At 39.3% G+C, this 22,113-nt stretch overlaps 1 long non-coding RNA gene across 2 annotated transcripts; it reads right to left on the bottom strand.

Annotated features, from left to right (window-relative positions):
* Window positions 1-544: 544 nt before the first annotated feature.
* Window positions 545-8,516, bottom strand: LOC120297110. Of its 2 annotated transcripts, none has more exons than XR_005553694.1 (3): window positions 3,371-8,516; window positions 1,380-1,573; window positions 545-677 (listed from the first exon to the last, which is right to left on the bottom strand). It is a non-coding gene; the product is annotated as an uncharacterized LOC120297110 (long non-coding RNA). The 2 variants fall into 2 exon arrangements; XR_005553693.1 differs by having other exon boundaries at window positions 3,311-8,516.
* Window positions 8,517-22,113: the final 13,597 nt, after the last annotated feature.

Raw genomic sequence — 22,113 nt, forward strand, 5'->3', positions numbered from 1 at the left:
TAGTTTTTTTGTACAGAATGTCATTTGTGTCATGGTTTCACTTCTTGGCAGAAAGTGTGTATGTGTGTGTGTGTGTGTGTGTGATTAGTGCAATGAGTGCTTGGGTGTCATCAAGCTAATTTGTTCCTGTAGGGCCAACGCAGTTGAATTAGAGAAGCTGGGAGTGACTTTTGGGGTGATAATAGCATTACCCAGTTCATGATGATGATGATGCCATAGTAGTCATGAGAATGAAGCTTTCTCTATCCAACGGAGTGCCAAAGTAGCAAATGCACAAGATCAGAGATGCTATTAAAGGCAAAAAAATATATACAGTATCATCCTTTAAGAGGAATCAGTGGGCATTTCTCACTTTGGCACTAGTGAGAGTCTACCAAGGATCAGTGCTTTATAACTTTGTAGCTGGTGTAAACTATGAAAAGTAATTTTATTTGTTGGTGATACTGAGTTTAGAATAAATAATTGAAAAGAAAGATTGTGAGGTCCTGCAAAAGAAGCTGTTCGGATGAAATGAACAATTTCAAAATGGCAAATATCATTCAGTGCAGACAAGCATAAAATATTTATGCTGACACAAAATTACTTCATCTGTATGTTACTGGATTTTAACCCTGCAGTAGGAAGGGAAAGGAAATCTGGAATCATGGTCGACCCTTTGAAGAAACTGTCAACTGGTGCTAGAAGAAAAAAGACATGTAAATTCACACGTAAATCTTTAGAAAGAAAACGAACATCACAGTGATAAATGTGTCTGTGAAGAGATATGTATCATTTTGGTCACCCCTTAAAAATATAGATTTAGAAGACAGGACAACCACAATGTTCAGAGCTGGTGTAAATCTATAAGGAAAGCCTACAGCAATTGGGCTTCATTCGCTTGGAATGAAGATGAGTAAAAGAAGCTATATAAGATCACGTATGGCATAAATAACACAGACAATTTTCCTCCTCCTTTGACAGTGTTGGAGCTTGAGGTATCCTTTAGATGATTTTAAAAGAGTATATAATGATGATGATGTTGGAAGGGACCTTGGAGGTTTTCTAGTCCAGCTCCCTATTCAGGCAGGAAACCCTATACCAGTGGTGGTGAACCTATGGCACGAGTGCCAGAGGCGGCACTCAGAGCCCTCTCTGTGGGCACGCAAGCTGTCGCCCCAGTCCTAGGCCTTCAGCTGGGTTTTATAAAACCTTTTCGCTTTAGGCCTCCGCCGTCATGTGCAAAAAAAAAGGTTCAATCAGTCAATTTCAACTTCTCATGGGAAAAAAAAAGATCTTGCAAAGTTGGAATTGATTGAACTTTTTAGTTCCACCCAGTCTGCCATTACCACCGCAGCCACGCCCACCCAGTGGGTCATGCCCAACCAATTGGCCACACCCACCTGACACTCGACGATGCATAAGTGAGTTTGGGGTTGCAGTTTGGGCACTCAGTCTCTAAAAAGTTCACCATCACAGAGACAAATGGCTGTCCAGTCTCTTCTTAAAAACTTCCAGTGTTGGAGCATTCACAGCTTTTGTGGAATAGGTGACCAAGCCATCAATGGCTATTAATACTCATTGTTGTTTACCATACCTGAAAAATAGCAGACTGTAATAATTGGTTGATGGAAGGAAAAATTAAAATCCAGTCCAGATTTGTGAACTTCCCAATTGCACCCAGTTGATCACTGGACTAGTTGGGCTATGGCCTGAGCTAGAAAGGATCTTCCCTCCTTATGCCTGCGGAACAATTCTTTTCACAGAAAGATGAGACATTTAACCTCCAAGACTTTATATTTATGTTGTCCTCTTCATGAAGCTCTCAGGTGTCTAAGTTTAGCTGGAATTTTGGAAGATAACATTAGACTTATTGGCAGGAATGATTTTGATAACATCTGTTACATTATCAGATTTGATAGATATGCTATTCTTAAAAGTATTTCTATGCAACATTTACAAAAAGTGTCAGTTTGATAGACCCTGATTATTGTATCTTTCACTGCATAAAATTTAAAGTTTTTTTAAAAAAATATTATTTAGGATGAAGTGAATGAAGGTTTATTTGCACAGTAGGAATTTCTCCTGCCTGTTTGCCTGTGTTTCCTAAATATGCTCTGGAACCTTTTCTGTCACTTTGGAGAATATTTGGCTATTCAGAGAGAGATGGGAATTAAATATTCCCCCTCTCCATGTTCCATAGACATAGTTTTGGGGGGGGGGGGAAACCCAAAGAATTTTGTTACTGGATAGCATTGTTACTGGTTTAATAATAGTAATATTAGCAATAGTACTAGCAATTTGTGATGATTAATTTAGAAAAAAGTAATCTGAACTGAAACTTCTAAAACAGAAAGGAGTAAAAATAATTAGTCAAGGTAGTAGTACATAAGGTTTCTGATTTTAAATCAAAGGGCATGATTTAATCGACTCAGTTTAGCACAGTGGTTCTTAACCTGTGGGTCGGGACCCCATTTGGGGTCGAACGACCATTTCACGGGGGTCGCCAAACAACGCAGTCTGCCATTTTTTTCCCCTTTTCCTTAGCTGTGCTACTCCCTTTTATTCTATTGGCTTTTGAAAGCCAATAGAATAGACTCTCTTGACTAGAGTCTAATTCTATTGGCTTTCAAAAGCCAATAGGAATTGTCCAGGCTGTCTCTGCCCTGCTCAGCCAGCCAAAAGTCCCATTCTACAAATGGTGCTGCAAGTTGTCTGCAGCGAAGGCGAGCTGTCTGGAAGCTTCCACCCCTCCCTGCTGAGCAACTACTAAAAATGTAAGTAAAAGAGGGTCAGGGGTGGGAGGTGGGAGGCCAGTGGGTGCAGGGAGGGTTCCTGGCGTGCATGACGCCCGGCGGGTGCCTTACCTCCCTTGGGGTGGGCGAGCTGGTGGCCCAACCGGTGGTCGGCCTGTGCCGTCTCTGCCGCTTGCCAGCTACGCCTCGGCCGGCGCAGGGGGCGGCACCACGCATGCACGGCGCTCCCGGGCAGGGAAAGTCCTCGACTTACGACCGGTTGGGTAGTCCTCGACTTACGACCGGTGGGGGTCGCAGCATTAAAAAGGTTGAGAACCACTGATTTAGCAGGCTTTGCATTTAATGGATTGAGTCTGCTGTTTCATGAATTTTGCCCACATTTCAGTCAATAACATTTTTTTTCCCTAGCAGTGTTTGCTGCTTCCCTCAAAAGTGTTTTTCACTGTTATCAAATAAAGGTACATTATTTTTTTCATGTACAAGTGTGTTTTTACCTCACAAAGTCCCATTTACCATTTAATGGACATTCATTCATTCAATGGATAATTAGACAACCGATGACTAAGATATTCTCTTACCCAAGCAGAGAAACGGAGTGTTCACGGGCAGCCAAACAATGCAATGTGAACAGGACTGACCTCTGACTTCCTGCTGACTTCTCTGTTGATGTTGCTTGTGTGGAAAATAGCTCTTCCTCCGCCTTGACTGTCCGATGGAACTCCCTGCCACTTTGCTGGGAGGGAGGGGGGAAGAAAGTGAGCCAAGGATTGTGAAGAAAACTGCACCCCCACTCCCCATCCTGATGTGTCCTCAAGATCCCCCTCCTAGGGAGGAAGAGCATTTACCCTTCAATCACCAGTGTCCCCCAGCCAGGCCTACCTCACCAGCAGGCACACCAAGTCAATCCCTTGTCTTTCCTTTGCTGCTCACGGCTGTTAAGAGAATTCAAATTTCAGCTTGATTCGAAAGCAACCAGGTGTTGGTTGCCTGTCAGCATTGCCACCATCAGATTGGAATACACCCCTACATCTTCCCTTGTACCAACACAATCTACAGGTTTCTGGGAAGTGTAGTCGGAAGGCACGGTAGCACTGAGGCAGCCGTAACTTTGCCAAATTTCAATTCCACAGGAGTGATCCTGGTCCCAGATTTTGGATGCATTTTCTGTAAGTTAGCCCATTTGAGGTACCTTGGTTCAAATATTGTTGCCCCATGATGCAGTGTTTCACACAGTTGAAAGATACAAACAGGCACAATAATTTTCATAGTATATAGATGTTTCTCCTCTATTACCCTGTTAAATAGAATGTTTATTATATTTAAATAAAGACTGATAATATATCCATAACAATTTTCTAAGTCCAGTTTCCATCCCATGTAAATATGTACTGTTCCTTCTAAACCAGTGTTTCTCAACTTGGCAACTTTACGATGTGTGGACTTCAACTCCCAAAATCCTCCAGCAACGCTAGCTGGAGAATTCTGGGAGTTGAAGTCCACACTTCGTAAAGTTGCCAAGGTTGAGAAACACTGTAATCTAAACAAACTTCAAGAATATTTACAGAATTTCAGGTAAGCAATCTGTGCAAAAACATGCACAGCTACTTCTGAATTACCTTCTGTATAGTACTCCCTAGTACGCAGTTTGTGATTTTGCAGCAACTCTTGTCAAAAGGCTATAATGAAATAAGTGATACTGTGTTTTGTTCCAGCGCTGAGAGAACAGGAGTTTTCTTGAAGACATTACAGAGGTGCTTGACTGGTCGCTTGATTTGAAGTATTTCTGGGTCCCTTTTTTTGAATTAAAAAAAAAAGAAATCAGAGGCCAGAAGAATACATAGCTATTCTGTTTTAAGTATGAGATAAATTTTGATCTCAGAGAAGATAACTCAAAATCACAGCCTATTAAACAGGAAAAGGAATTGGTTGGGGTTTCCCGATGGAATTCAATACCATTACCAGAGTGTGGGGTGGGTATATATTCAGTTCAGTTCAGTTTAGGCACCACCCAACTTTAAACCCACTCTGGACTGCTCACAATAATTATTTTAACAATAATTAACAATAATTAAAAAAAAAACCAGCCCTCCATCTCAGCCCAAGGCTTGGTACCAGCCAGGTCTTCAAGCCTTCCAGAATGTCGACAGGAGCTGCACGGAAGTTTATTCCCAGACACTAGGAGCCATGCCCGAGAAGACACGCTTCCTGGGTCCCCATGGATCTCTCAAGAGGACCATATTCAATGGCGTCTCCTGAAGGCTTCTCTAAAGGGAAGTTTCCTAAAGGCCTCGTTCAGTGCAGTCACTTGGAGAAGTACTTTTTCTCCATTAACAGAAGGGGATGCTGTGAAAATTAACTGCACATTCTCATGCATTAACATTTGAGGTAATTTCTGTGGAGATGAATGCGGTGCTGGCATCCTGCCTGGTGCCATTCAAGCCGAATACTGTGATCTGTGTTTCATTGTATATCTCATGCAGGATTCAGTGAAGCATCACTGACATCAGTACAAATTACAGAAAACATGAAAGAAAATGTGTCCTTTTTTGTTGTTGTTTTTTGGGGGGAGGGAGTTTTGCTTTTCTGCTGCAGTCGAGTAACAATAAAAGAAAACTAGCTGTGAGATAATGTGGCAATACTAGTAGAATCTTGCTAAAGGAATTTCAGGGGTGAAAACAAATCTGAATGAGTATTTTAACCTGCAAACTCTTGAGGCTTGCTTGACTTTATTCTAAAAGTCCTTAGTTCTTCAACTAAATATTAATGCAATATAATATTCAACCCTTCAACAGCCTGTAACTTAGTAATGGCCTGGATTCTGCCAATATAATTCAAATTGCAAAGCATGCCTAGACCATTTTACCCGCAATAGCATTTTTAACATAAGCTCATTTTACACAATTTATTACCAGGTAGAACAAATCAGCCACTTTATCATTCAAGTATTGGAAGTTATGGATGATTGGAAATGTGGGCTGAAGCATTAGGCAATTTTCCGATTTGCTGATATCAAAGGTGGAAGACAGTTCAGTATTTACCGTTAGAAATATACAGTACATTTAAATATATGAATACAATGCAAATAATCATGGGCAACATTCTTATCAGGAAACACTACACACTTTACTTCTGTTTCTTTGTACACGTTAATATGTCAGATAGTTGTTGCTTTAATACAAACTTATAATGCTCTGGGTTGTTTTAAGATTGTAGCCAAATAAGAGCAGTATGTAGACAAAGGGCAGAGAATAAGGCATGGAGTCCAAGTGGTACAAAAAGCACTTTCACAAAAAATTGGAAAACTGGAGATGGAGAATCTTGAAAACAGGACGGGGACTGAGATATGTTCGGATGGGAAATGCCTGCATCTGTATCTGATAAATCACAGCCTTTTTTTTTTTAAGCTGTGTGGAGATTCTCACTCACAAATTGAATCTTGTTCTAGGAACCTCTGCAGTCTGGTGTTCCAGAAGAACTGGTTCCCAGATGAGTGTCAGTCAAATCAGCTGCTGCACACCAAAGCCCTTGGTTCAGTTCTGCATATTTTGGCAGTGCACAAAACTAGACGTGCCTGTTAAGCAAGGCTATTTGAGACCTACAGCTCAGCAGCAGAGCATGTGATTTAGACTTTGTCTACTTGACGGAGCGTAAGGTCCAAGGTTCATCCTTTCTACTGATTAGAAGGCTTTTATAGCAAGACCAGGAAAAAGATGTATCTGTGCTTTGGAAAACTAAAAAGACTGGATTCACAAATCATACCGAGTTGTAGCGTAGTTTGGCTTTGGCATAATGTGAAACTAATCATGGTAGACTGCAAGCCATGATTTATGGCTCAGTGAAATGTATGAATCCTTCATTTGTAGCTTAGCAAAACTAAAGTTACGCAAAACCTAGTTTAGCATATCTGAATTAGGTTGCAATCATGTGCAGGAAATAGTTGTGACCTATATATACCAACTTATACAGTGTAGCTAACCAGTTTGAAGCAAAGAGGTAATTTATAATTGTCATTATACCAAGAATTACTCAAATGGAAGTCTATTGTAGGTGAATCAGATATGTTGAATTAATAAACCATGACCCATTTCTCTCTATCTGTAGCTAAAAAGGAATGTTACATTTCTCAGTTCAAAGGATTACTCACTCAGCCCTTCCTATAGTGCATACCAGAAAGCAAGCTGTGTATCATTAAACGAAGGTGTTGCACATTCACTAAAATCTCCTGTAACATTAGCAACAAATGAATACTATCAAAGACAATTATGCTCTCAGTTGTTGCATAATCTTGACTAAACTCCAACTTGGGGAGTGTTTCAGGGTGTGGTGCCTATTGGAGGTTTTCAGGCAATGTTTGTGTTTTAGAAGAACAGGTCAATCTTGACAATATCAGATACTTATTTATTTGAAGTTGGAATATTTTTAATGCTTGCCAACTTTATCCCCTGCTTCTAAAGAGCACTCACTAGGTAGGGGTGGAGCTCTGCCATCCCTTAGGGGTTGCCAGATTTGCATATTAAACCATTTTCTTCTGCGTATAATATCTCCTAATTATGGCACACTTATTTTTTAGAATAAAATCAGTAGGAGTCAATCATCACTTAGCAATATGCAATTTTCTCTGCACCTAGTAACAGCACAGAAATCCTGTATCACATTTAGTTGGCTGAGAAGGCTGATAATTTGGGACATCACATTTCTAACGGCGAAGATCTAATGGATCTTTTTCCAGCTTAAAACTGGAATATCATTTGACTTTGGCAGTCATGGTGAAAGAGCTTTTTTCTCCCCTTCTGTTGCCTGAAAATCCTAAATCTCTTTTGTCTTGCACAAAGGGGAGACTACCTAGGGTTTTGGAGGTGAAATATAAAAGTTCTCCTTCCCAGCTGATTTTGAAGAAACGACCTAAGTCAGTACTAACTTCAAAACCTTTGGCATGCTTGGAGAGTTTGAGATGATGACATGTAGTATGAGAACAGAATCAAATTACATATGTACCTTCTAACCAGTCAAATATTTTGTCAGGGAGTTAATGATTAATGTTATCTCCTTCCGGAGAAGGCAAAATATTCTCCTGTGCAAGAAATGAAGCATTATTCATAACCATGTCATTGAATTCTGTCATTCATGTCTTGTTTTTATATATTGTCTATATAGTAAGCATAAATGAAAGATAACAAGGATTAAATAAACAAAAAACAAAAAATTCCTTCCTTCCTTCCCTGTGCCATAGTGAATTCTTTAGCCAAATAGATGGAGGAAGGAAAAGGTTTTATTAAACTACATAAACACATTTCTGTTGTTATGCATAATATTGCCACTAATTTTTTAATTAGTGCCTGTTTGCTTGGTTAAGGTTTAGTGTAATGTGTTAACATAATCATTGTGGTTTGTAAATTATGTTTTATAGTGAAACCAGCCAGTATGACTCACTTAACAATTCATGGCTAAAACAATCATAACTTTAATGCACTGTGTGAGTAATTTCCTTTTCAGTTAACATATCTGAGATATGTGCATTTAGGATTTTATTTATTTTTGTCTCAAACTGCAACAATCTAAACTTCTTATATTGAAATACAGTTGCAATTATATCTACCCTGTTTTTCTGTTGGAGAAATCTGTTGAGTATTCTTTATCATCTCTTAGATTCTAAAATATTAGTAATGTCACACTGCTTGGATATTTATCTATTAATTTGCTTAGGAAAAAAAGGTTACATTAATATATTCTTGAAACTTTTTTTGTTAAATTATAGGATTAGATTGGCCAATCTTTGGTACAGAGGCTAGACTGTGGGGGGGGGGGGAGATTAGCTATCCTGGTTGGAAGATCAATAGTTTCACTTACAGATTTTTTTAAAATAATCTGCTGGATGGATCTCATCTGGATTCAATGATATATCTATTTCCAGTTTGCCAGAAAGGTTTAGTATTATATATTGGTTCATCATTATTGACTTTGTTTTTTTAGATTCCTTTCCCGAGAAAGTCAATTCAGTCATAGGTATCTGCCTCACATCTGCTACAGAAAAGATGCAAAGAAATTGTTCAGTTTACTTCAGGTTTACCACTTAATGATAATCGTACAATGATCAGTCAGCACTTGATAAACAGTTAGCTGTACTCATAAGCTTTGCATAATTCAGAGATTTGAGCTAGATCCGAGGCCTAAAAATAAGCTAAACTACTGAAGCTCTCATCAGAACATCTATGATGGATAAATAGCTTCCTTTACTTGAAATAACACAATTAGCTATCCTACCATCTTTTTTTTTTCTCAACCTAGTCAAATTCTGCCAGATACAAACTTTTCTGGAAACTTCGGCCTGAAAAGGAAAGCAAAAAAATTCAGTTGACATTGGGATGCAATATATTGCATTTGAACATTATTCAGTCACAAAATCCAGAGTGATTGGGATGAGTTAACAGGCAAATTATTTCCTGTGGTTTTAATCTTACTGTATTTATTTATTTATTTGAAATATTTAGTTTCCCATTTTTCAGCCAACTGTGGTGGCTCCCAGTCAGAGTTGCATTGATACTCGTTGCATTGATATGGCCAACATTAGAAATTTAAGTGGCATGTAGCAGCATATCTTTTTCTCCTCTTAACTGATGAAGTGTAACATCAACTATTCCAAACAAGTTCAACAGTGAAACTGTGGAATTAACTGCCTCATAATCTGCATCCATGTTTTATGGCCAGGATTAGGTTGCTTTCACTTTATAGGCAGGCTGAAACTAGAAAGCACAAAATAATTAATTATGGATCTCACCAAGTGCATGTTAGGATGGATAGGAGGTTTTAATGTAAATATTGTTATAATAAATTTATTAAACACTACAATTAAAAAAATATAAGAACTAATACAAATTAAAAAATAAAAAAAAAAAATAGAAGGGGCAAGATGTCCATAGAATGGTATAAAGTCATAATTGCAGGCAGTTGCCGAGTACCCAAATTGTAACCACATGTTTGCAAGGACAATGTGATGGCCACAACTTACAACCTGCTATAAGTCCTCTTCATTCAGCATCATTGTAACTTCAAATGGTCACAGAATGTGTGGACATCAAGCAAGGACTATCTGGACAGCTTAGCTGGTTGCATAAACCTAGAAATAATGACTAAACTTTGACCTGCAATGAACTCCAAACAGACATGAGCTTATTCGATATTACCTACCAGGAACAGCTCTAAAAATGCTTCAACTAAACAACTGAATTTGTGACATCAGAATAGAGCCAATCTCACTACTAAGGAATGCACCAATGCAAGTCCACTAAGGGAACGTGTGTTATGTTCTTTCCGAAGTGACTTTACAATCAATAGTAATCACAGAACAATGGATACTATGAAATTTGCATCATTCAATTTAGAAAGACATGTTTAGAAAATCAGATGTACTGCCAGTTGCAAGGTTTGGGATGGGTGGGGTCCCTGGCCAAAATGGTTTCCTTTTCCTCTGGACCTTCATCTTTATCTTGACACCATTGTCACTACTCATTTTTTTCCCCTTTCTGGATCTAGTCGGTGTTACAGTAATGAAGAAAAGCAAGATACAGTAGCTTAGAGCTAACTGCTCATTGTCTTTTATTGTTCACCCACTCAGATGGTAAAGAGCTGGAGGACCAAGATTAGGAAACTCCGTGAATTTGCAGTAGTCCTGAGGAACTTTTCAGGAAGTTTAGAAATCTAGAAGTTGAAACTAGAGTTAATTGAATTCAGCAGTTCTGTTAATTCAAAACTCAGATCCAAACATTCCAGCAGACTTTCTTAAATTTGCATTTTCCCAACTAAAGAAACAAGTGACATTAGACATCATGATCTGCATTGCTAGGGTTTTTTGTGAAAATGCACAACAAAGCTTATTTGTAGCAGTAAGCAAAATAATAAGATAGATGCTTACTTCAGCATCATCAGCTGAACTATTCACATAGCTAGTAGGTCATACATACTTTATCAAAGTCCGCCAAGACTTAAAACACCTCGCTTGAATTTTAAGACCGGCACTACCTCTAATCAAAGTTCATAACCAAAGATCTGTATCAGAAGTGCAATTAATTTTGTTATAGTGGCAAAGCTGACAAAGAAGCAGGCAGAGTAATCAAGAGGGAAGTGTTAAAAGAACAAGATTGGGTACATCAGTTTTCATGTAAGTTTGCACATAGTGACATCAGATTAAATCTGATTATGATTATGATAGGAAAAGTCCTGTGAAAACATTTCTCACTCAAACCCAGTATCATAAATATATTCATGTCATGCTATACAATTAAATTATTCACATTTGAAAACGAGTAAGTGAACACGCAAATGACTACATGGATTCCAAATTTCTAAATATTCTTCCATTTGAGCTTCCCTATAATAAAATACTTGTCCAAATATAGAAAGAGAAATGCAAGTCCTGACAGGATCCATCTTTGGGTGCCCAAACAGACCCAAGCACTTATATAAAGAATTGCTCAGTGCAAAAAGCTCCACCCAACGAGAGGAAGTAATTCTTCCAGAAGTTACTGGAATCCTAATGATATAATCATGATCATAAGGAGAACCCTGGTGGCACACTGGTTAAAGTGCAGTATTGCAGGCAAATGGCCCACATTTTGGAGTTTGATCCTGATGGGGTTCAACGTTAACTCAGTCTTCCATCTTTCTGAGATCAGTAAAATGAGGACCCAGATTGTCGGCAGTAGGCAAATAATGCTTCTACATTGTAAACCGCCCAAAGAGCGCTGTAAAGAGCTATGGGGGAGTATATAAGCCTAAATGTTATAAACCAATCATCTGCAGAGCCTGTTGAAAACACACAGGGTAGCTTCTCATTGCTAAGGAGGAGAGACATAGCTCTCTAATCGATATTTCTCAACTTTGGGAATTTTGAAATGCGTTGACTTCAGCTCACAAAATTCCCCAACCAGCATGACATCAGAATGGTCATATTGGCTGGGGAACTAATATAGTATATACTAGTTTTCCTATATTTCAGCTATGTCCCTTTAAGCTCTTGACATGATGAGATTTCAAAGATATGAAGTTGCTTTTGGATTGGAACAGAATCTTCACATGATTCTAGCTGATATGTTATTTAGTGCTAGGTTGTTGAACTGGAAAACAACACAAATTAGGAAGTGAAGTTAAGAGGTACATATTACTAAAGGCGTAACTTCATGTTTTGTTCAACTCTGTAATTTCCCAGTCTGAGAAGGCACAAAAGCTAATGAAGGAGTTTCTTGTGAAAAAAGGATGTTCAGTCTTTTGCATACCCAACAACAGTTACCTCTTGAGACTACTTTCTTTCTTTCCCCCAAGGTCAGGGGGAATTAAAAATGGGGTGTAGAAGGGGAAGATTAAGCATTCTTTTCTTATCTGCTGCTTCTCGGTTGGAAATGCCAGTTTTGTTTTGTTTTGTTTTATTATTTTATGCAGAACTCATATCCTGTTCCTTTAATTTTCTGGTTACAAGGAACTACCTCCACTGCTTGATGATGATGAGTTGTTTCTCAGTCAGAATGGATACTACAACAGCCGGACCGAATGGATACTGATGTTGGTTTTGCTGCAGCTGTTGCCCTTTGTCTCCTCTCTTCTATCATGTCATCAGCAAGGTTGCCAGCTGGCAGTGGTTCCCTGGGAAAGTACACAAGTTCCTACGAAAATACAATGGCCCAGTCGTCCAGCATTGGAGGTTATGCCAACATGATTTTACCTCTCGGTTAAAAAAAAAAAAAAACAGACCAGAAGGTGGAAAACGAAAAATGAGGCTTGGCTGTCTTGGACTTGATCCTCACCATTGGGAGAAAAAAAAAAAAACTTTGAGGAAGAGAAAGTGGTAGAGGCTACATCAGCATGTAGTAACAAATGTGTATCACAGGACACCAACAGAGACTTGTGGCTAGAATCTCAGAGCTTTTATAACTGCTGAAACTCTGGAGAAAGAATGTAATTAAGCCATTATATCCAAAAGGCGATTAGTGCACCAGCTGCAGCCATTCCTGATCTGGTTGGACTAGTTCTTAGAGGTCATTTCCAGTTTTGAAATCCTACATCTCTTTGCTGTCTTTTGGTCTGCTCCCATAGCATCTCATCCCAACTTTTAGAACCCATCGTGGCCTTTTTTTAGTCCCTTTTCGTCCAATTCAAATATTTTCTGCCACTTAAAGATGTTTTGCTTGCTCACTTCTCCATGCTGTCTCTTATGAAATTGCTTCCCACCATGATATCACCTCTTTTTTCCAGATAGTTCTCAAAGCTCAGCATAATTCAGCCTAACTGGGAGTGGGTAGTTATCAAGCATGCAGGCTCAGCTTTGTATGCATGTGTGCCTACACACCTGCATATGTAGGAGGAAGGAACCCAAAACCTGGGCTAGGTACACACGATATGCAATTGGTGCTAAAGAATCTTGAACCTGTTAGAAACCAAGAGGAGAAATACTTTGAAACCTCCCTGGCAGTCCTTTTTCCCCAAGGCTTCCCCAATTAGACAGTAGGTATCATTGGTCAGACTGAACTTCCTGATACCTCCCTAGTTTGACAAGTTAGGGAATTTTTGGTCCATCAGCTCAGATTCCCCCCCCCCCTTCAGCTCAGTTCTTGGAAGCTTTCTATTTCCTAGAAAGGAAGGTGATTGGCTCTTCCTGCCCAAAGTCCAGAAATGTCAATCCTGAAACACAGAAGGTGTTTAACCATATAGTCCTGCATGTGGAGAAGAGACTAATGGAAAATTCCCTTCTAAAATCAGTGAAGCTTAATCTTTAGGCCAGTGTTTCTCAACCTTGACAATTTTAAGGCATGTGGACTTCAACTCCCAGAATTCCACAGCCAGCTTTGCTGGCTGTGGAATTCTGGGAGTTGAAGTCCACATGCCTTAAAATTGTCAAGGTTGAGAAACACTGCTTTAGGCATAAAAATAAATATTCTGGCTGAAGGGTTGGACCCAGCTCTGTTAGTCTTTTGTAAAGCTTTAATGCTTCTGAACCTGGGATGCTACGTGTGCCAAGGACTCTGCTTCCTGGCTGTATTGTTAACAGGCCAGGTGTTTTGCTTTGTATATACTTAAATTAGAGCATGTTTTAATGTTTGTTAGTGTTCTAATGGTTTTTATTGTTTGAAAATGTTAAGATTGTAATTGTAATATATGTTTGTAAATTGTGAGCCACCTAGACTCATTTATTGAGATAGGTGGCTATAGAAATCAATCAATCGATCGATCAATCAAATAAATTAATAAATAAACAAACAAACAAATGGGAAGCAACTATGATGCATACCTAGAATTCCAAGTAAAATCAGCCACACTACACTAGATATACATTATTACTTTTGAGCTCCTTAAATAAGATTTCATTAAGGCAGACATGTCAAACTTGCGACGTCATGTGATGTCGTGCAATATATCGGGACGGGTTTGCCATTGCCGGCAATGGGGTGTGCGTGGCTTCTGGATGACGCGTCCAGCCTGCGGGCTGGCAGTTTGACATCCCTGCATTAAGGATACACATTCACTGCAGAGAGGATGCTGGAAAAAGAACATCTTGGCTTATATTTGGAAGTTTAAAGACAGGCATTTATTTTTTCTCCTTGGTTTTATTTCTGCTAATCCTTAATAAGAGGGAGAAAGCCTTTTGGGGGGAGACTGCTTTTTGCTTTGTCCAGTCAAGGGCAGTCCTAGAAAATCAGAAATTCTCTAGAGAATAAACCCACCTTCCTAATAATCCTTGATGAAATTATAGAAAAGAATTCTAGATTTCTATAATGGGATTACATGGAAAGTTTGGGGAAATACAAATTTAGTTCCAGGCCATCTAGTCTGAAAATGGCTTCATTTATCAGTTGCTTTAATGGGCACTGTGATGCCATGCCAGGTTATTATTTAGCGTATGGCGATGTTACATTACAGAGTTATGCACAGCCATACAGAGTTAATACAAAATAGTTGCTTTTGGTGTTGACAATTGCTAGTCTGTTCAGTTCATGCTTGCACGCTATCCAGAGCACACCACAGGGGGCAGGGTAGTTCCCACTCAAAAGGCTTGTATTATCCAGAGCTTTCCCCACCAATTGTACTCGTATTGTCGCTGGAAATGCCATGTTTCCCCCAACAAAGTGGTACCTATTTATCTACTTGCATTTGCATGCTTTCATACCACTTGGCTGGCATATGCTGAGGAAAGTGACTGCATTCTAACCATTGCTCCACCATGGCTCCTAATAGGATAAAATGCTCTTATCTTGACAAAATTATTGACAAAATTCTACAGGTGTGCCAACGGTTTATATGCCTAGTTATACTGTCATGCCTTGTGAAAAAATGATCAGCCTGGATAATGGTGGCTCATACCAAAATGCTCACCAGACCTCAGTATGAAAGGTTGTTGTCACAATGTTTTTCTATCATAGTGATTTTCACTTTCAAAGTGGGTTCACAGCCTCCCAGTGTAGCTATTGGGTTTTCAGTATCTGTCTTTAGGTCTATGGCTATTAAGGAAAAATCTGGCATAGCATTTTAATCAACTGTAGTCGCTTTTAGCTCTTATACCAAGTTGCAAGCTAGTATTGATCTTATATTCATTGAAAATTCCACCATCAAGTATTGTTTGAAGCCAGTCTCCTTTCTCAGGCCTGGAACTGTTTTTGTAATTTTGCACATTTTAGCCATGTGGTTATTTTTTTCGCACTTGTAACATTTGTTTTGTTTTTGAGGGTCCAAGTTGTGTTTCTGACTTAAATAATTCTTTAACTTGGATGATGGCCAATATTGGAGCATTATCCTTGCTCTATCCCATCATTTTCAATTGTGAGTGATATACTGCTAGATATACATCAGTAGTGCTTTCTCAGTACAAATTCACCTCTCTAAGTAAGCCTCCTTGCATTATTTTATTTCTTATGTAATAAGATCTTTAATCAAATATTCAGTCTACATAGCAGCATCACAAAATTTGCTCCATAGTTGGTTTTTCATATTATAAAGTCTTTGACTTGTTCAAGCTCCTTTTTTAAGCATGACTGGAATCTTTCATATACTATATTAAATTCCTTCTTGGCCTCACTTTTTTTTTTTAACCACAGGGTTTTTTTCTTGAATATAAGTGTGCAATATAGTTCAAGGGCATCTACTCCAGATACGGTCATGAAGAGTGTTATTTTCTATTTATCATCTTCTTCTTGGCAGTCTATTGCTCTCAGATACAATAGAAATCTTAACTGAAAGCTTCACCACTGATTTACCACATTGCCTGTAAACTTTGATTCTGCTTAACAGCCTCAGAGCATCCATTTAAAAATAAATGTAGTAAACAGAAACTACCACTATTCAGCTTCCCCAACAGAGGGCGCTATTTTTAAATGAACTCAATGTATTGCAGTGTTTCTCAACCTTGACAATTTTAAGGCATGTGGACTTCAACTCCCAGAATTCCACAGCCAGCATTGCTGGCTGTGGAATTCTGGGAGTTGAAGTCCACATGCCTTAAAATTGTCAAGGTTGAGAAACACTGATGTATTGTTACAATTTGCCTTCTAGGCATCTACTGACTCTCTATGGTTTGACTGGGCATCCTACTCATTTTTTTTTTCCAAACTTTTTTTTGGGGGAGGGGAGTAAATCTGGGTCTCCAATACACCATCACTGTTGGAGAAATTCAGCTTCACTTCTGATCCCATATAGTTTGGATTCAACTCTGATGGAGTTTAACATATTACAAGGGTTCCAATGGTAATGGTCATTAAGTCCTCCCTTTGACAACTGCATTGCGTTGTCATCCCTGAATGGCATTGTCCTGATTTCTGATTACCACTTATAATAAGTGAAGTGGTTAGCTTTCTACTTTGGCTTTGCTACTAATGCCTTTTAGCATGTCAGCAACCAACATGAAAAACATGCACATGTTAGCACACTACAAAACCTTGCCTGTCTTCACAAGGATCATTTGTTTGCTCCTCATTTGTTTGCTCCTCCTCTTATTCCCTTTTTGGGCCTCTCCCAGCTTAAATGGGGAAGATATAACAATACAAATGGCCCCAGGGAGAAGGGGCTCCCAATTATGCAATTAGCTGAGCCTATAGAGCTGGAGAATTGAAGGTGGCTAATGCAGACAACCGGTTTTTTACACCAAGGCAGAATGAAGGGATTGCAACTGAGAAATACGGTGCAGGGTAAATGGCCAATAAGCCACGCATACCAAATTCAACATCTGTTATTTTGGACACGGCAATAAAGAGAAATGAGGCTGCTGCAGCTAAATATAAGGCTACATTTTGAATTTGTGTTAAAATGAAAGGGTGAAAAATGTTCCTTTTTGCCTAGATAAAGTAACGGAATTCTGTTTTGTTCTCCATCTTGTTGGAAGCTTAGAGATTTACTGTCAAAATAAAGGTGGATTGCAGTTGATGGATATGAAAGGAACATAGGAAGCAAGTGCAACAGAGAAATCAAATGATGGACGGGAGAGAAATGGCTGCAGTATGGACTGGCTAGCAACTGGATGAGAGGACATAGAGTCTTCCCTCTCCCCCCCCCCCAACACTTTTCAAACACCTCCAACTATACTTACAACAGGTCAGCTGAATTCTCCACAGTAATGGAAGGCAAAACATAATGGCTTTTATACAATTTGAAGTGATATGAGAGTTAGTTCTCACATAGTCAGCAGAAAACAATCTGCCTATTGCTAGAACAGGAGATGGATGGGAATGGGCCCTCCCATCCAGAAAAGATCCACTGTATAACTTGAGCAGGCAAAAGAGAAGCAAACATTTCAATATTATCTCACTGACACCAGAACTTTTCTTTAATGGCTTTTTAGTCTTTGTACAATAAATTCTACTTACTAGGAATGATTGGATGTTGTGTATATCTGTTTAACTTGTTCCAAGCTAACAATATCTGAATAAAGGGGAACTGCAGGGTAGTGTTGGGCTTCAGGGATTAGTGAACATGGTCTAGATTAGAAAACAGATTTCTTATGTTTGGCTGGCGAGCGCGGTTGACATTTTCAGAAGCAAAGTAGCCTCCTATGCAGACCAAAGGCAACTGAGAAGAGATTAACTGGGCTCCTTTCTTTATAGGCAGCTGACTTCTGATTGGCCTTTAGCTGAGCTGGTTTCTGATTGGTGCAGATTGGCAAGGGCGAGTCTGTCACCAGTTGCTGACAAAATGTCAGGAAGTCTGTTCTCTGAACTACGGTCACTAAATCCTGAAGCCCAACACTGGCTAAGAGATACTGTCTGTGAAAGCCTACACCAATATAAGAGGGGAACTGTTCCTTTTATATCAACACAGCTAATGGTTATTTAAAGTTCTCATAATGGGCTGGGAACAAAACAAGTGCAAGGTCATGGCAGCAAGAATGGAAATTAATGTTCATAGAAGAGTACAAAGGTAGGCTTGAAAAAAGTATGTAACAGCCATTGCAAAAACATCAGCTTGGTCCAGGAAGACAGGAAGGGTGAAAAAGAGACTCAAGATTGGCTCTCTTGGGTATAAAAGAGAGAGGAAAGAAGAAACTCTGTCAGGCTTTCAAGATTCCATTATTGTAGCTTACATCAGTATTTCTCAACCTCAAGCCATTTTAAGAGATCCACGTGGACTTCAACTCCCAGCCAGCACGAAGTTAAAATCCATACATTTTAAAGTTGCTAAGGTAGGAAAACACTGGCTTATACCAGTACAGTCCTAGAATTTCTTACAGTGTCTATTCCCTGAATGAGCCAAATTTTGTTGTCAGTTTTACTATGATTAAGGGCAAATAGAAACAGAGCTTCAGACTATGTTTAGGTTAAAAAGCAGTAGATGCATTGTCTTCCTGATAATAACCGTACATTGAGTTTCTTTTTTATCTCTCCAACTTGTAAAATTTTAAAATGTAAACTGCCTGGGTTCTACCAAATGACCAGCCTTTCAGTTTTCCAATCCTTTCTTTATCCAGTTTAAAATATATCTGTGTTAGCAGACTATATTCTGATTTATCCAGGGAACAGGGTGTGATGAACTTGGGTGTTTCTTGTGGGATATTAGCCAAGATTATTACACAAAAAATGCCCAGCGCAATCAAGGAAAACTCCGGTTCCCTCTCAAATATGTAAAACAAAGTGGAATTAATGGGTGAACACCAGGCTTCTCAAGTGAAAATCGAAGAAAAAGCATCACTGATTGAAAAATACAATAACACACAGGATTATTTATTATTCATACACTTGATATCTCAGAGCCAAAACAGAAATTCAATCGTAGACTCAAGCGTTAGAAATATGCTGTCTGTTCCCGTGTAATATAAATCACTTATACTACCTTTTAATCTTCCCATTTTTTTTTTTAAAAAAAACCCTCATTCATTTGAAAAATTTACAGAAACTCTTCAAACTGTATATTAAGATAATTACTCCACATACACACCAAAGAAAGCCTGCCTTTGCTTTTTTCAGCTAGGCAAAATGCTCAGTCACATGCAATTAGTGGGCTGGCATAGTTCAGTGTTTTCTTGTGAACTGGGTAGCATAGCTGTTAATGTCACTGGTGAGAATTGGCACTTTGCTTTTTTACATATGTTCTGACTGTGAAGCCCCAGTGAAATTTCACCTGTCCCTAAAACCAGGGCATGGACAAACACTGAGGCCACAAAACTGATACGCCATCAATGGCAGAGCCAGCATTAAATTCTTTACAATATCGATCAGTGGAAAACAGACATGATTGTGGCAATACTGAGAGGAAACCCTGCATTAACTTAAAAGTGCCTCTAGGAGGCAGTATAGTCAGGTAAATCTGGCACAAAGGGAAGGAAATAACATGTCTTCACCTTATTCTACAATAGGACCTTGATCGATTGCTTAACTTCTAAGACCAATTAAATGAGAGGTTGATAATTTAAGTTGGTTTATCAATTTAAGCTGATAATTAATGCCACTGGTTTTCCCCCCTCCAACTTAGACAAAACAGTCCGAAGCAAGGGTGATTAACTTTGTGGCAAAAATAAAAAATAGAAGACTGGCCCTTTTTCTGCAAGTAGCCTATTTCCAATCCAATCTATTTGCCACCTTCCTAATGATTGTCAAAAGAAATCCTTTGGTTTGGTCTAAGCCAGGGGGTAGGCAACCTTGGCTCTTTTATGACTCGTGGACTTCAACTCCCAGAATTCCTGAGCCAGTCCACGAGTCATAAAAGAGCCAAGGTTGCCTACCCCACTAAGCTCTTTTTAATAGAACAGCTGGAATTATTGTCCTTTTGCTATAAAACCTTTCAGACAGCGATGAAAAAGAAGGCAAATTAGCACGAGCTGTTACCTAAATCAAATTACCCATCCCTATCAGAAAGACAACAAAAGATAGTCTTTCCTACTTTTGAACCATCAAAAACTAAGCATCTCTGAAAAGCACCATCCAGTTAGGAAAGATTGTTGTTGTTGTTGTTAATTGCGAAGTCGTGTCCGACCCATCGCGACCCCATGGACAACGTTCCTCCAGGTCTTCCTGTCCTCTACCATCTTCTGGAGTCCATTTAAGTTCACACCTACTGCTTCAGTGACTCCATCCAGCCATCTCATTCTCTGTCGTCCCCTTCTTCTATTGCCCTCAATCTTTCCCAGCATTAGGCCCTTCTCCAGTGAGTCCTTCCTTCTCATTAGGTGGCCAAAGTATTTGAGTTTCAACTTCAGGATCTGGCCTTCTAAAGAGCAGTCAGGGTTGACCTCTTCTAGGACTGACCGTTTGAACGCCTTGCAGTCCAAGGGACTTGCAGGAGTCTTCTCCATCACCATAGTTCAAAGGCCTCAATTCTTTTGCGCTCAGCCTTTCTTATGGTCCAACTTTCACAGCCATACATTGCAACTGGGAAAACCATGGCCTGGACTATACGCACTTTTGTTGGCAGAGTGATGTCTCTACTTTTTAGTATGCTGTCTAGATTTGCCATAGCTTTCCTCACCATGAGCAAGCGTCTTTTAATTTCTTGGCTGCAGTCCCCATCTGAGGTGATCTTGGAGCACAGAAAAATAAAATCTGTCACTACCTCCATTTCTTCCCCATCTATTTGCCAGGAATTGGGAGGACCGGATGCCATGATTTTGGTTTTCTTAATGTTGAGTTTCAAGCCAACTTTTGCACTCTCCTTCTTCACCCGCATCAAGAGGCTCTTTAGTTCCTCTTCACTTTCTGTCATTAGAGTGGTATCATCTGCATATCTGAGGTTGTTGATATTTCTCCCGGCAATCTTAATTCCAACTTTTGTTTCATCTAGCCCTGCCTTTCTCATGATGTGCTTTGCATATAAGTTAAATAGGCAGGGCGACAGTATACAGCCTTGCCGGACTCCTTTTCCAATTTTGAACCAATCAGTGGTTCCGTGTCCAGTTCTCACTGTTGCTTCTTGACCCGCATATAGGTTTCTCCAGAGACAAATGAGATGGTCTGGTACTCCCATCTCTTTAAGAACTTGCCACAATTTGTTGTGATCCACACAATCAAAGGCTTTTGCATAGTCAATGAAGCAGAAGTAGATGTTTTTCTGGAACTCCCTAGCTTTCTTCATGATCCAGCGTATGTTGGCAATTTGATCTCTAGTTCCTCTGCCTCTTTGAAATCCTGCCTGTACTTCTGGTAGTTCTCGATCCACATACTGCTGGAGTCTAGCTTGTAGGATTTTAAGCATAACTTTACTAGCATGTGAAATGAGTGCAATGGTGCGATAGTTTGAACATTCTTTGGCATTGCCTTTCTTTGGAATTGGAATGTAAACTGATCTTCTCCAATCCTGTGGCCACTATTGAGTTTTCCAAATTTGCTGGCAAATTGAGTGTAGCACTTTTACTGCATCATCTTTTAAAATTTTGAATAGCTCAGCTGGAATACTGTCACCTCCACTAGCTTTGTTGTTGCTCAGATTTTCTAAGGCCCTTTTCACTTCACATTCTAGGATGTCTGGTTCGAGGTCAGTGACCATCTCATTGTGGTTATCTGGGATGTTAAGCTCATTTTTGTATAGTTCTTCTGTGTAGTTTTGCTATCTCTTCTTAATCTCTTCTGCCTCTGTTAGGTCTCTGCCATTTTGGTCCTTTATCATGCCCATCTTTGCATGAAACGTTCCCTTCATATCTCCAATTTTCTTGAAGAGATCTCTAGTCCTCCCTGTTCTGTTGTTTTCTTCTATTTCTTTGCACTGTTCATTTAAGAAGGCATTCTTATCTCTTCTAGCTACTCTCTGGAATTCTGCATTCAATTGGGTGTATCTTTCTCTTTCTCCTTTGCCTTTCGCTTCCCTTCTTTCCTCAGCTATTTGCAAAGCTTCCTCAGACAGCCATTTTGCTTTCTTGCATTTCTTTTTCTTTGGGATGGTTTTAGTTGCTACCTCTTGTACAATGTTGCGAACTTCCATCCATAAT

Source organism: Crotalus tigris, unplaced genomic scaffold, assembly GCF_016545835.1.
Source record: "Crotalus tigris isolate CLP2741 ecotype Arizona unplaced genomic scaffold, ASM1654583v1 scf7180000023579.1091882, whole genome shotgun sequence".
NCBI classification, from domain to species: Eukaryota; Metazoa; Chordata; class Lepidosauria; order Squamata; family Viperidae; genus Crotalus; species Crotalus tigris.